Source organism: Bactrocera dorsalis, chromosome 4 (assembly GCF_023373825.1).
Source record: "Bactrocera dorsalis isolate Fly_Bdor chromosome 4, ASM2337382v1, whole genome shotgun sequence".
Lineage (NCBI taxonomy): Eukaryota > Metazoa > Arthropoda > Insecta > Diptera > Tephritidae > Bactrocera > Bactrocera dorsalis.
This window is the reverse complement of record NC_064306.1, coordinates 25,426,913-25,440,174: the sequence shown is the minus strand read 5'-3', so window position 1 is coordinate 25,440,174 and position 13,262 is coordinate 25,426,913. Positions and strand designations below refer to the sequence as shown.

Below are 13,262 nucleotides of genomic sequence, written 5' to 3'. Positions count from 1 at the left end.
CTTCAACTGAATATGAATAAATAAAGTTTTGCAGCACCCTTGAGGAAATTATGAGGCAATCAGTGGAGCTCGTTGGCGCAATATCTTTTAATGCATAATAACAAACAACTTTTGCTAATGCGAAACATGTGTACCTACTTATTGACACCAAAAATTATAATCTTTTACTTTTGTGTGTAGATACAAAAATTAGTAAGGAGCGATGGCTGTTACTGCCAAAAACAAATCTACAACTTTTGCCATTTTCCGGAAAGGCATTATGCATATGTTAAATAATATTTATGTAAGTCGGCAGAGGCGAGACTTAAGCATATCGACGTACATATATTAATATACAAATACTGCTATGTGGCCTAGAAAGTGGGATACATATGAGAGAGTTAACAGTTAGATAAATACCACCAATTTCAGCAAAGTGATGTCTCAAATGTGGTCAAATAATCCGGTGAAACTTTCTACGCAGGGAATGTCTATACCATAAATAATACAAGCTACAATGCTTCGCTATAATGGCGTTGAAAATATGTACTATGTTATGCAATAAAATTTAGCTTTCATAGTGGCGCATCTATATCATTTCTATACATCAAAATTGCAAGAGGAAGTGAAATTGAAGGCAATCGAAACGGATTTGCGTGCAGGATTTCGCTTACGTCAACAGCTGAAATAGCAAAGACGGATTAGAAGAGATTAGTTGATGGGATTGCCGAAGAATAGTTTTACAAAATTTAAGGCATTTCAGTTGCCATGCAATAATCTCACATATATTTCTGGGATTTCTGAGAAATAGTGAAATTTCATCAAAAAGTAAAGTAAAGCTAGAATTATTCTGATAGGTGATTGAAAATGCATGGTGCTCTGATTAAGGATGAGCACTTTAATTTCGCAAGATCTTGGTTCAAACACAGCGGCCACTGTAAAAATTTTAAACAACAGGTTCGGTATCTTAATTGTTAATAAATGTAAATTATTTTATCATTATTAACCTTTATCACGTATTAAATCACTATGCTTACTTTTTGGAATTTAGGTGAAATCACTTATCTTGAGATACGCCCGACCGATTTCAACAATGTTGGATACGTGACATTCTGATGTTGAGTGCGAAAATGGGCGCAATCGGACTAGAGTCACGCCTACTTCCTATACAACACAATTTTAAATTTCATCAGACTATTTCACATTTCAGTATATAGGTAAAACATCAACTAATATAACAGGATACAACTTTGCTCGAATAGTGTAATTGAAGTGAAACCAAAACTGTTCAAGCCCCTAGGTACTGAATATGTGGACCCAGTGCTTATAGTTGACTTTTTATCGAAAATATCGGTCAATGTGTTAGATATATAATGACAATTTAGAGATAATCGTTTCCCGACAATAGTAATTCTCTGTACCAAAAATGGGTTGTATCGAGTCAATACTTCCCTTAGCAACGGTATACAAGGTGTGTTCCAAAGTAAACAATAAGGCTTTTTGAATCTAGCGCCCGCCGTTGGCGTCATCTATAAGTCGACTGGTGGAAGTGAAGTTATTGCATTTTAAGCGTAAGTATGTTTGTGTTATTGGTGCGAAAATGAGCTTCGAACAAAAAGCCAACATTAAATTTTGTTTTAAAATTGGTAAAACTTTTACCGAAACGTTTCAATTGATGAAACAAGTTTATGGCGATGATTGCCTATCCTGTAGCAGAGTGCACGAGTGGTTTCAAGGTTTTCAAAGTGGTCGTGAGGACATAAATGACGATCAACATGTGGGCCAATCAAAATCCGTTATCAGCGGAAATTCCATTGAAACTGTGCGTGAATTAATCAAAGGTCAGCCGAAATCATCATTGAAATTCATGGAAATGGAATTGAACATCTCCAAAACATGGATTTATCGCATTTTGACTGAACATTTGGGCCTACAAAAGGTGTGTGCACGGTTCGTTCGGCACTAATTGACTGATTACTAAAAATTGCTTAGAATCCAACATTCGAAGGACGATTATTTGAAATCTCCAAGGAAAGTGTTATATAGACGTAGAGGCCATTCAAAAGGCTTGCACCGGCATACTGGTGGCCATACGGGTCAACGAGCTAAAACACTCGTTCGACATGCTTTTGAACCGTGCAAAAAGCTATACTGAAGCAGAAGGTGACTATTTCGAATAAAATAAATTGATTTTGCCGGTGAAACCAAAAACCATATGTTCTTTTTTTTAAAGTCCTGTTTACTTTGGAACTTTTATCTAATATAAAGATTTTCGAGGTGAGTAAAATTCAGAGAGTGTGTTTTTTTTATAACGGTGCTCATTTGAGCTTAAAATGAATTAAAATAGGGTGAAAATTCGCCCTAGACCTCATATAACTAATAAGTCTTATGTGTTGAAGGTACTTCCCTGGCTTAAATCCTTGCAAGTTGGAAGGGTATGAAATATTCGGTTCTATCCTTTCTATCTCTATCCTATCTTACTTGTTTATGATAATCATATCATATAAAGCATTTTCGAGAAAAATAGCTTAGTTTGCATTAGTATGGTCTGAAATAACTAAACTCATTTCAATAGGTGCTAAGAACGCTCATATTTAAAACAGTTTTTCTTTTCATTCTGAATGTTTTAACGACACTAGAAACAACAGTTAGATATGCTTTGCCTACACTTATTATCTTGTAAAATGTAAATTCATTTATATTTCAGGTAAGAAATAAAAGATGCATAAATACTTTTTTTTACATTTCCTGTTATGAGAGTTCGAAATTAGTTTTGCATCATCTCGCAATTTATTCCAGCGTGTTCAAGTTTCCGAGCTGAATAGATACTTATGCGCTCAAGTGGCAGCTGCGATTCATGCTTTTCATTCCCATTATTTGAAACAAAGTAAATACAAGTTCGGGCTTATGCAAAGGACATGTATGTTTGTACGAGTATGTGTGTTATATACTGGGGAAATATAACTCAACATAAATGTACATACATACATACATATACTATATTTCATTGTAGCGTCCCAGCTGCATCACATTCACAAGCCACGAGAAGATGAATTGCGTTGAATTTGCATTGAAGGTATGCCAATTATAATGCATATATTCCTACCTATTCATACCTGTATATGTGCTACAGGTCTCTCTATGCATATCCTACTACCTGTACTTTAGAGGAGGACGAGGCATAAAAGTGGTTTACTAGCTTTGGCTGTAGACATTTATTCAACTACAACTACAGCAAAAACTCAATGGTTAACTAAAACGCAAAAGCTTTCGCCGAACCCTAGGGAAAAAGAACTAGGAAAGTGCTCGCATAAATTTGTATATAAAGAGTCCCTAGAGCAGGAATGACGTAAGTAACATTTTTGTTTCAAAATAAAATGTTTAAATTATAATTGAGTTAATTGCTTCAAACACAAAACAGTGAAACATCGCACTCTTTATGAGTAAAAATTTTGATAACTTTATGAAACTTGCTTCTCGTGTATTTCTGTTATTCCAGATAAATAGGTATATCGGACTATTACCATGAACATATAAAGTGGCTGGGAAAAATTAATACAAAAGCCCAACTTTAAGGGGAACATCTTTAGTTATATATATAATGGTTTTCAATAGGGGAGCTGCAAAAGTAGACCGATAGGGACAGCAAACGACACCATATTTATTTGCGGTCTTTTGACATTTCTCTTCAGTATGGTTTGTCATTTCATCAAACGATCCAACAACGAGGCTTTATTATTAAAATTTGCTACCGAAATTCAAAAATCGTATCCTATATCACAAATTTAGATCCACTAAGCTTGATGAAATTATTTCCCGCCACTGCAACAAAATTTCAATATTTTAAAGGGTGATCTAAGTTATAAGTCTAAGTAAGAGGTACTTTTATCAAGAGTATTTTTTTGACATGTTATTTTCGTTCAGTATTGTTTGGCGTTTCATTATGGAAAGACGCCTGAAAAATGTTTACAACTCGCTTAACTTTATTACGAAAATTCACGTTCTATAAAGAAGTGGTTTCGCATGCTTTGCTCAACTTATGGCCAACATAATCGGCCTATTGAGCGTGCTATTCGCAAGATCCAACATTCATTATTGGATTATATTCGATCGAATAGATCATGTCCAGCACGCAGTGAAGAAAATTTACACGAATGCAGTCGAGAGTCCATCTGTTGCCAATCGCAGCTATTTGGACTGACGTATGGAACGACTTGGCATATTTAACGTCGAGATTTTAAATTCAAAGTTCCAAGAAGATCCGACGTTTTCGAGCCAAACTTTGTACAGCGATGTGGTTCATTTCTGGCTCTTCAGCGAACCTGAAGAGATTCAAGAGCTGCCATTTCATCCAGAAAAAACGATTTGGTGTGACCGGCGAAATCATCGCTACGCATTAAAAATTCACTTCAAAAATGATGCTGGTGAGAACGTAATTTCAATTGCGACCATTATCCCGCCATGATAACCGACTATTTGATGCCTGAAATTAAAGCTTGTGATCCTGGAAACATTCGGTTTAAACAAGGCGGTGACACTTCCCACACACCGCATCAATCAATGAATTTATTGAGATAACACGTCATTCAGCAGATAATTTCACGTTTTGAGCCGATGAATTGGCCACCAAGATCGTTTGATATTGCACCGTTACACTTTTTCATGTGGGGATATTTAAAATCTAAAGTTTATACGAACAATCTCGCTTCGGTTCAGGCATTGGAGCGTTCGAGTGTCATTCGCCAGTTTCCAATCGAAATGCTTGAACGAGTCATTGAAAATTGGATTCAATGGATGGGCCTTAAGAGACTTAGACGCGACCAACATTTGTTAGAGATAGTCTCTAAAAAATAAATGCCAAAGAATGTGCTTTTGAATAATAATAAACATTCCCCTTTAATTTTTTAGTTTCTGTATTTTTTATTTGAAAGAGTAGGGAACCCGGAATAGATCACCCGTTATATCTTTATAGCAAGTTTGTCAAAGAAATTCAAACTCAGTTCTATATCGCGACAGCGTCAAAAGTGTCTAACCGACTGTAAAATTGGCTTAAATATTATATAGTTGCTACAATGTTTGTATGTGTATGTTTGTTATGTATATTTAGGATAAAAACAAATCAAATTATATTTCAAGCAAGAAAAGTTTGCTTAAAACTTTGGCGAAATAATACTTAGCCGTCTGCCGTTGCTTGTGTAAATTGGCAAGCTTTTAATAAATATACTTGTATGTACTTAGGTCATTGCTTTTTAAAGAATAGAGAATAGCTGACAAACAAGCTGTCAACATACGAGTGAACATTGAAGGGTGTCATTCAAGTTCAATATATTTTGACTAGGAATTACTAGGAAACGACTTCCATTGGAAAAACGTTTAAAAAATTGAGAATTTATATTTTCACCGTCAAGTAAGCTTAAGCGATAAGAAGAGTCTCTGTTGGATACTTGCCTTAATATTTTTAAAATTGAATTCGAAGCCAATGTTTCGCCCAGGTTAGACCGATTATGTTAAAAAAGTGCAGGAATATTTAACTGACGTATTGGCTTTAATAAAAATCAATAAATGAAAAATTTAATTTCAGCAATTTCATTAATTTCATTAATTTTTCTGTATTTCATTTATTAAGATATTAATTTCGATGCCGCTAAAACACCCTATATTTGAAAGAAATATATTATGTGTTGACATAAGTTCATTGGGTATTGATGCATACTTATATTTGAGTAAACATTGCTGGCTGTTTTAAAACGTAGAGTTCGTCAACGCAGTCAACTGAAGCTGTCACGCGTCAAATGTTGTCAAAGTCTGCTTTCTCATCATAATAACTGTATGAAACATATACGCGAAGGCTGCATTTCCGAAGACTGTGGATATACAGAAGTATGCTTCGCATGGTTTCCTAAGCTGTAATTAAAAGTTTCCGTCTTGGCAAGAACTTGTTTGTTGTTGCAAGTTATGTAATAACGACAGGGAAGGATGAAAATCAAACAGGGAGAACGGACAACCTTGAAAGGACTGCTTAATATTTAGTATAGTTTTATATATATTTAAAGCTTGGTATGTGCAGACATCTTTATCATCCTAATCATTTTAATACTTGACTCGCTCATTTCTATGTATGTCTCATAAATGTCCTATAGGTGAACAACAATTATATTCTGTACAAAATGTTGCAAGAGTATAAAAACAGCAGTCGTATCACAGTCAGTCATCAGTGTATTAAAGCGGAAGTCATCTTGTATTTGCCACATATACAGTTTCTGTTCTGAGTGTTTTTATCTGAATGATTAACGACTATTTTATAGGCAATCATTAGCTGTTTTTAATATGCTACATCAAGAAAAAAATTCAACCTCACTTAAGCGGGTAGTAATTTTTATAGCGGTATTAAGTTTTGACAGCAGTTCGATTTAAAATTGTCTGATATTTATGTGCATATTGTCAGCAAAAAAATGCTTCACTTTTTACAGGAGTGATTAAACAGTTTCAATTAAACAAAAGTACTTTTCGCCACACTTTTATTACGTACGAGTCCGGCCCGATAATTACTTAGATTCAGCTATCAATTGTGCTATTATTGTAATATCGTAAAGTACTTATGTTCCGGTAGACAGTGCTGTCGAAATTTAAGTCGAATCATAAATATGAAGTTTTTGGATTCATAGTTTTGTTTTAACCCCGCATAAAAGAAGGGGTGTACATCTCCATAATGAGTAAGGAAAGTACAACAAGTGAAGATACGTTACTTCAGTTTTTGAAGATGTTTAAGGGCGATCGGAACAGGTTTCTGTTAAGACTTATTACGCGATCAATGATGAAACACAAAACCATTAACGTATCAAAAGCCAAGGAATAGTCGAATTGGACATTGGACTTTATTAAAAGTCTATCACTCCGGTCGGAAAAGCCGCCAACTTCTGGTATTTACAAGATTTGACTACTAGGAGAAGGACGAAGGAGTCACAAGGCCTCATTATGCTTAATTATTGAACAAATTCAATGCCGACTAGTACTTTGTAGACATTCAGAATACGTTTTTATCATATGAAATAAGTAAAAAGCTTGGAGCATCGCTGAATTAAGTAGTGTATGCAGCTGAAATGCTGTGATCAAATTAAAAGGTGAATTTTTTTCTGTAAATCGGTAGTACTCTTAGTGACATCTATGCTAAATTTCACGTCAAAATATTCATTAGTATTTGAGATACGCGTCGTTTTGTGAGGCTCTAAAAGTGAGTTATTCGATTTTTACTATGCCTGAATTCACCATCTTATACTGCATTGGTTACCCTTGATCATTTCGCCACATTTTCAACTAATATCGTGCTGCAACCACCGCATTCGCCTGATTTACCTTCGTGTAACTTTTGTTTACTCAGCAAATTCACACCGCTTTGACTCAATTGAAGATGTAAAAGCTTAATCGAAGGAGGCTCTGATGGCCATCACGACGGTGGATTTTCCTAGTGCTTTGATGACTTTGAAGGAGATGAAATGGACAAAATTTACGTTTCAGTTTTATCACAGTAGTATATATTATATTCTTTTCCGTCAATAAGCTGCTCATTTGTCCGTATCGCCGATGTCAGAACATTAGTGCATACAGCCGCCATACAAACAGCCCAAACAAGATCAGGAACTTGTGTAAAAGCTTTTTTAAAAGGTTATTAAAGTTCAGTTCAAGGTGCAACCGAAGTTAACAATTTTTGTTGTTGTTTTGTAATTTAAGTAAAAATCGGAACGCCCTCGCAAATATATCCATGAGGAAACTAACTATAAACGACACTTCCACTTTTAGTGCGTATATATGCGCCTATGAAGCCTGTTTGCTTCTGACTCTAATTAGTTTACTTTTGTAAGAATGTATATATTGTACATGCTTTAGTAGAAAAATAAAAGAAATGCATGAATAACTTTATGTATTGAAGCAACTCGGAATGGTAAACTTAGAGGGAAAGTGAGGTTCACTACATTCCGCTGTGATCAAAATAATAAGTCAAAAAGTTGACTTTAAATATATGTATATTTAATAAAAACTAGTTTTTAGAAAGCATAAGTCATTCAAAGTCATTTTACACACTTAAAATTGCAAAATAAAAAACCAATAGCCAAGGGTTTTTTTCCAAAGACTTCTTTGTCGTTGATCAAAATTCTGGATTTTTGCTTTCTCTGTCATTTTAACGCCAGGCACCTAAATACAGAGGCATAAACCGAAACGATACCCTGGTTAACGAGCTCTTGTGTTTCGTGTCGTTAACGATTTTACCAACAAATCAAGATTCAAATATCATATACTGGGAGATGATTCATAAAAAAATCAGTAAGACTTGTCTCAATTAGAATTTTTAATAATCCAGATCTCTTGTGATTGCATACCTCCTAGAAAAAAAAAAGAAAGACGAGATTTTAAAACGAAATGGAACACTTAAATTTGGTCAAAATATGTTTCGTTTTTCATTTATGCAGCTAATTTTATGCCATTTGTGATTTAAACAAAATGTCAGTCAGCTACGGCTTTGCATACCTCCATTCGTTTACGACAATTTTCGATGACCTATTGCAGCACTTCGGCTATAGTATGCTGAATTTTGTCTTCGAGCTCCTCGGAAGTTGCTGGTTGATTGCCGTAAACATTTGATTTAACATACCGCTTGAGAAAATAATCTACAGGCATTAAATCCCATAATCTTAGCGGCCAGTTGAATGGACCATTTCTTGAAATTAACGGGTCGCCAAACTTTGCACGTAATGTATCCATGTTTAGACGTGAAACATGAGGCGGCACACCGTCTTGTTGGTAATAGAGATCGTCCTCGTAGATTTCACCAAATTCGGGGGAAAAATCGGTTAACACCATGTATAACCTTCGCTATTAACGACAACGACATTTCCTGTTTCATTTGGAAAGAAATAAAGCACGATGATGGCGTCATACTAAAATCTGAAACAAACGGTTACATTTTTGGGGATTCAATTGTGTTTTCTGAATCAAATGAGGATTGGATTCAGCCCAATAGCGAGAATTTTGTTTGTTGATAAAACCATTACGACAGACATGGGTTTTAGAGAGAACATGATTTTTCGATGAACGGGTTTTCAACGTTTTTTTTTCGAAATGAATTTGCATAATTAGTGCGGACAATTACGAAGCGCTGTACCAAAGTGAAACGAGCAATACAGTAGTAAGTGTAAGGAATATCTCACGTTTACAAGGGTTTCAGTTAGTTTGTCAATTCGACCTTAAGAAACTCATGAAAATTTTGCAAAAATCTCTGATACTTTATCTGATTGCAAACATATGATTTAACCTTTAGTTGATCTTCAGGATTTGCCACATATATTTTATATGAGGTTTCTATAGATAGTACCCCGAACCATTGACGATTCTTAAATACATTTGAACTGCTCATATTTAATACTTTTAGTATGTTATTACCGCTTAGTACTACTTCTCCAAGAACCCCACAACACAAGTAAGTAATTGCCGAATTGTGGTATTTATTGGAATGTAAAATTAGGCATTGAAAAGATTGTCAATAAAAAATATAAAGAGCGATATTATTACTAAACCAGTAGTTTATTAGTATTAAAACTATAGTTTGAACCTAAAAAGCTTACGCATCATAAGGCTTCATTAAAATATTTTAGTTAGTAATGGGACCTTAGCAGGCAGTTCTACATTTCAATAGAAGTACAGTAAATATAGCTTCACAAATTCCGAAGTTTTAGTAATATTTACCACGATTCCTCTGGAATCAATAACTCATGGAAGAATTATTCCGAAATGAGCGTCGATTTGACTGCCATTGTGGTAAACTTATATACTTATACTGTATGTATACATATATGTGTGTATATGTTCTATTTGGCATTGCGTACAATTGGCAGGGTTTTGCGATTCCATAACGTTGAATGCCTAACTTACAATTCAGTTTGCAACAGAGCATACATTTCGCTTGCATTCCTTTGAAAGTACTTTGATGGTACATATATTGCCAGCGGCATCAATATACCCACCATATGTGTGTTTGTTGATACATATATACATATGTAAAAGGAAACAAGGCCGAACGCATCCACGTTTATTAAATTGGCGCATGTGTTTTGGCGAGTATTAGAAGGCAGCTTATTTATGCTTGTGCATTAGGGCGACCCATAAATAATATTTTTTTGGGGATTCACTTTTTTATTCTCTAAGACCAAGTAAGTATGTGTATGATTTGGTATATAAATTTTGTATATGAGATATAGTATGTATAGTATATAAAGGCGATACTGTCAGATTCTAAAAAATTTAGAGACTTCAATGCTTTCAAGAGTTTTTGTGATATCTTTGACTATATTATTATAATAACTATTCTGATATGGCGAGTAAAAATGTAAATTTTTTGTTCAGCATCACAAATCTGGTAGACAGGAATTATCAATTATACTTTTGACTTAAGTCATATTGCCACAGAAGGTGATATAATAATATAGTATTTGCTGACATTTAGTGAACAGTCCTGTATTTGTGGACCACGCTAATGTTACATCGCTCAATTTGAGTGCAGGTATGTACATAAACGTGAAAATAAAATAAATTTTACAAAATCTGTATAAACCACGCAGGAATGTATGTAAGCGGGTACCATTTATTTTACGCTCAGCCACAAAGTCCTAACATCGTTAGCGCTAATGGAAGAATATAAAAACACCTTTGTTAAAATGTCTACATACATTATTAAAATTTCTCAGATATTTATGAATTATGGTCACAACTCAAGATTACAAACATATTACATGTTTTTATGTACATATGTTTATAGGGGATCTCCTGCTGGGATTGAGCTCATTAAGATCATCCAAAATCATCTGAATCTTTACTTATTTGCTTTATACCAGGTCAATGACTTTAACAACAGTCAAGTAATTTATTCAAAAAAAGCGAACTTTGCAGTTATGTACCCCAGATGGGACTCGAACCCACAATCCCCGGCTTAGGAGGCCGGTGCCTTATCCATTGGGCCACTGGGGCAGTATATAAGAACATAAGAACTGATTAGAGAAGCGTTCAATATTTGTAAATATATATGTATATTTCATTAAGATATATTTATGAACAAATGTCCATATATAAATTAAACAAGAGCAGGAGTATGTATTCAAAAATATTCAGCTGTATTTACAGAGATGTTTCAAAGAAAATAATGGAAAACGTATTTTCACGTACAACTTATTTCTGGGTGCACAACGGGTGCCGCATAAGAGGTGGATTCGAGTTGGCAGACATAATTAATTACATTGTGCGGCAACAACACGAAACGAAAAGGTGTGATTATGTATAAACATATGTAAACATGAAAGTGAAATAATTTAAGAATCTTGAATTCCGAATTATTAAACTCAAATAAAAATTTAATTTCTTTTGGTGCAAAACTCAGAGCTTGTAATTCTTAAACGTGTGATGAAGAAGTATGTACCTGACTAAAATATAATTTTTTAAGCTCGACAAAGGGTCTCCTCGACCGACACTTTGACATCATACTTCACTTGACGAGTTCTCTGTGCCGGATTGACAGTCATGACAGAATTATTTGCGGCTTAAAAGCATTTGTTGAATCAATACGACTACAAACGCTATGAACATCACTCGGCCAGTCTAATGAAGACCAAGAAGTGTCTTCATTCTTTATTCAGATGATTTTGACATTTTTACTTCTTCATCATTTCCACAATGGCTAAATTTCTTTTTTTTGTATCAATGGCTTTATATGAAACATTCACATACATAATATGTATATAAGTGTCTACCATATGGTGAGCATACTTTACATACGTTTGTATGGAGCACAATAACTCATGATTTTGTTGCGCAAAAAATAATAACGGTATTTCCAAAGCATGAATATGCCACTTTTCAGAAAGGCTGCAAGCGTCTTTTATACTCTTTTAGTCATCGCATATCTTATAAAGTCATAAAAAAATGTGTGTGTATGTATGTAAATATTTATTTCTGGCAATTGTACGCAAAGTCTAAACCAGCCGCAGTGTCATAACCCTACCAATCAATTTTTATATGTAAGTATATCGTATGATACAAAAAGGATTCGTATCAAAAACATTGAAATTTAAAATTTCATGTAAATTTAAGGAATATGTAACGGTAGTCCGTCAATCTGGTCATTCAAAGAAACATAAATATTCAACAAGCTAAATGTGAGTGAATATGTTCAAAAGATGTTTATGAAAACTTAAATACTAAAAGTTCTCATTGTTTTCGGTAGATAACATTCTTAAAACTAACTCGAGGTCAAAGGTAAAAAAAATGTGGTTTTCACGATTTGGAGCGAAACGGTAGGTTAAATGGCTGATCCAAAGTTAAGCCTTGACCCAAACGCCGGACAGTCAAGAAAGAAATGTTGAGTTGTTTTCACCTCGCTTTCTTTTATACAGCTTTTGTTGGATAATGACCTATTAGAATCCCCACAACTAGGTGGCCGAGCTCCCGCGAAGTCCAGCTACTTACTGTTAGAAGACAACGTCCGGTGTGTTTAACGTGGGTACCTGCTGACGGCAGCCTTACTCGACGGCCCTCAAAAGCACAGCGGATCAAATCAATGCGTTGATTTTCAGTACCAATTGGCAGTGTGGAATGGACACACTAACTACCTTGGTAGGATTCGAGGCACATCTAAAACCTCTGCCGGGCTTTGGGTCCGGCACTATTAGAAGACAAAATGATTTGGGTGCACCGACTCGCTTCCATTCTCGGGTGCCTTTCCTTGCTAGCTCAACAGTTTTACAATTTCCTTACCAGTCTTATCACAAAGAGACTCGATGCGAAATGGTAAGTTTATCATAAATTTATTAACTTTATTTAAATATAATAAAATTATCTATAAATAAATAAGGAAGGGCTACGTTCGGGTGTAATCGAACATTTTATACTGTGCAACTTGCCAGGATCAAAACCAGCGAAATACCAGGTGCATACATTTTTTTTAATTATATAGAGTCTTTAGCAAGTTTTCACCCGATGTACATATCCGATATAAAGACTTCCAGTTGACTTTAATCCGATCCGATTAGTTTTGGTCCAATTTGAATTTGAAATTTTGGTCATAGAGTGACCTACTTTAAGCGCAAAGTTTGGAAAGTGAAAGAATCAGATTGGTATATGGGAAGTAGGCGTGGTTGTAGTCCGACTTCGATCGTTTTAGAACTGGAACATAAAAGTGTCAATATAACATTAAGTAGCAAATTGGTCGATATACTATAGGTCGGGTAGCTCCTGAGGTATGA

The 13,262-nt window shown here is 34.8% G+C and overlaps 1 protein-coding gene and 1 non-coding gene across 3 annotated transcripts in view; both read right to left on the bottom strand.

Moving 5' to 3' along the window:
• Positions 1 to 13,262, bottom strand: part of LOC105231372 (otoferlin) — a 130,856-nt gene that overhangs the window by 105,718 nt on the left and 11,876 nt on the right. The gene's annotated exons all lie outside the window — the stretch shown is intronic.
• Trnar-ccu (transfer RNA arginine (anticodon CCU)) lies at positions 10,923 to 10,995 on the bottom strand. The gene has a single exon. It is a non-coding gene; the product is annotated as a tRNA-Arg (tRNA).